General features: G+C 36.4%; 1 pseudogene; it reads right to left on the reverse strand.

Moving 5' to 3' along the window:
• Nucleotides 1-625: 625 nt before the first annotated feature.
• On the reverse strand, nucleotides 626-1,087 carry LOC129685469 (uncharacterized protein C9orf85 homolog; annotated as a pseudogene).
• Nucleotides 1,088-2,133: the final 1,046 nt, after the last annotated feature.

Raw genomic sequence — 2,133 nt, forward strand, 5'->3', positions numbered from 1 at the left:
ACAATGAAATTCTGAGATGGATAAGCTTATGAGGAAAAACCTCACAGGAGCTTCTGACCCTGCGAAGATCTCCACTTGGGCATGAATGTTGGATTTTTCCTTTCTAGTTAGTAACTATATTTTTTCTTATATATTTCTAAACTAGAAAAGATAAAGGAAAAAAAGGAAGAAATAAATAAAAAATATTTTTGAAGGAAAATCACAACACATGATTTTGAGTATATAAAAATAACGTATTTGCTTTGTAAGCTGTAAGGGGGCTTTTGCTAAGGAAGCCACACACTTGAGATTATGCTATGGAAAGGCACCCTAAGCCAACCATCTTAGTTTTTCATGAGCTAGTTCTGATGCAATCACCAGTTCTCAGCACTGGATAATTTGACATTAGCTAATGTGTTTTCCTAGACAAGTTCCATAGATTATACAACAGGCCGCTGTGTTTCCACACATATTCTGTATATGCAGCTTAGGTTTTATCGTGAAAACCTAAAAGTTTCTGTTACTCAAATGTTATAAATAATTGGTGTTGCTCATGATCCAGTTCTGCCTAACTAATAGCCTTTTCTGACTCCCTCCTTAGGGTGTCAGTGCATTTGCTGAGCCCTCTGCAGCTGACTCCATGCTGTCAGGTGTGAGTGTCTCCATCCCCGCCATCTGAGTCAGTCTCAGCAACAAAGTCCTCATCACTGTCTTCTTTCCTTTTGCAGCTTCTTCCATGGTTAAAACCTTGATTTTCAAAACTTTCTGAAATTTCTTTATTAAACAGAATGACGATATCTTCTTTCTTTCCACATTTTGCACAAACTTCAAGTTCACAAGCACATGGTCTACACATTATGTGCTAAGAGTCCTTTACTGTCTTCTGTGAACTTTTAACACATTTCTTAGGCTTTGACAGTGGTTTGTATTTGCTGTATTTTACACTCCATTCAAAAACTTCTTTGCAGGACTGACAAACACCATCATGAAGCTTTGCATTAATTTTCTTGGTCTGAACACTCTTATCAAACTTGTCATTTTTGAAGGTGAACGTATTCTGGTGCTTCTGAGGCCTAGACAGAGTCACATTGCCTTTCTGGGAACTCATCTTCAAATTACAAGCACCTTAAGCCTGTGCAGCCTTTAAGTTTACAGGGAAGAGGCAAAAACACACGTTTAATGTCCCCAGTTATGCATGAATTGTGCAGCCTATGCACCGAGCATAGCTCTTGTGTCCATCCGACCATCACCCATCAGAGGACTCTGACTTTCCCGCAGGATAACAGACATCCTAAAGTACTTCTGGTCAACACTGTCCCAAAAAGTTTAAGAAGTTTTCTGTTGGATGAATGAGAAGCTACTTTTAATTTTACACATTTCACCATTTGGGGGGTAACATGTTTAGGCAGGTAAAAGGTGAAGCATGATGGGATAATGTATATTTCTTTTTTGTTCTTGTGGCTTTGATTGTTTGTTCTTGGATTTGAAATGTGTCTAGATTAAAAGACATCAAAAAAAAAAAAAAAAACCCAGCTGTCATAATGCCTAACTATGAGGGTTTACTTTGTAGCTCTCTTACTTTGGGCTCTTAAAAATGTAAGTTTTTTTTTTAAATAACTGAAAATATTTCCCAGGGATAACATAATGAAATAACAACAGAAGTTGCCTCCTGCACATGAGGCTGGAAATTACAATAATTTCAAAGGTAATTTGTTTCTAATTCAAATTCTAAAACAAGATAATTTATACAATTATACCAAAACATTTTAAAAGATAATTAAACAAATGAGTTAAAGGGAGGTAGATTAAAGATTGTTATCACTCATCAGTTCTTTTGTTGTTTAGTAATTTTAATTTTAAATTAAATGCATAAAAAATCAAACCATAAATCTTCGTGGAGCTCACAATTGTGGAAGTCAATAAATTGGGTTGGTAACTTTTCAACCCCAGCTCTGAATCATCCTTTTACTCAAGGAGACTTAGTTCAAGTTAGCAGAGAAGGTCATTTGTTGGATGAAGTCTAGAGTTATTGTTGTTTGTTTGTTTGTTTGGCTTTGGTTTTTGTTTTTTTGAGGCAGGTTTCTCTGTGTAGCCCGGATTGTCCTAGACTTACTTTGTAGACCAGGTTGGTCTCGCACTCAGAGATCCACTTGC

Source organism: Psammomys obesus, unplaced genomic scaffold (assembly GCF_907164565.1).
Source record: "Psammomys obesus unplaced genomic scaffold, mPsaObe1.curated_primary_1811, whole genome shotgun sequence".
Taxonomy (NCBI): domain Eukaryota; kingdom Metazoa; phylum Chordata; class Mammalia; order Rodentia; family Muridae; genus Psammomys; species Psammomys obesus.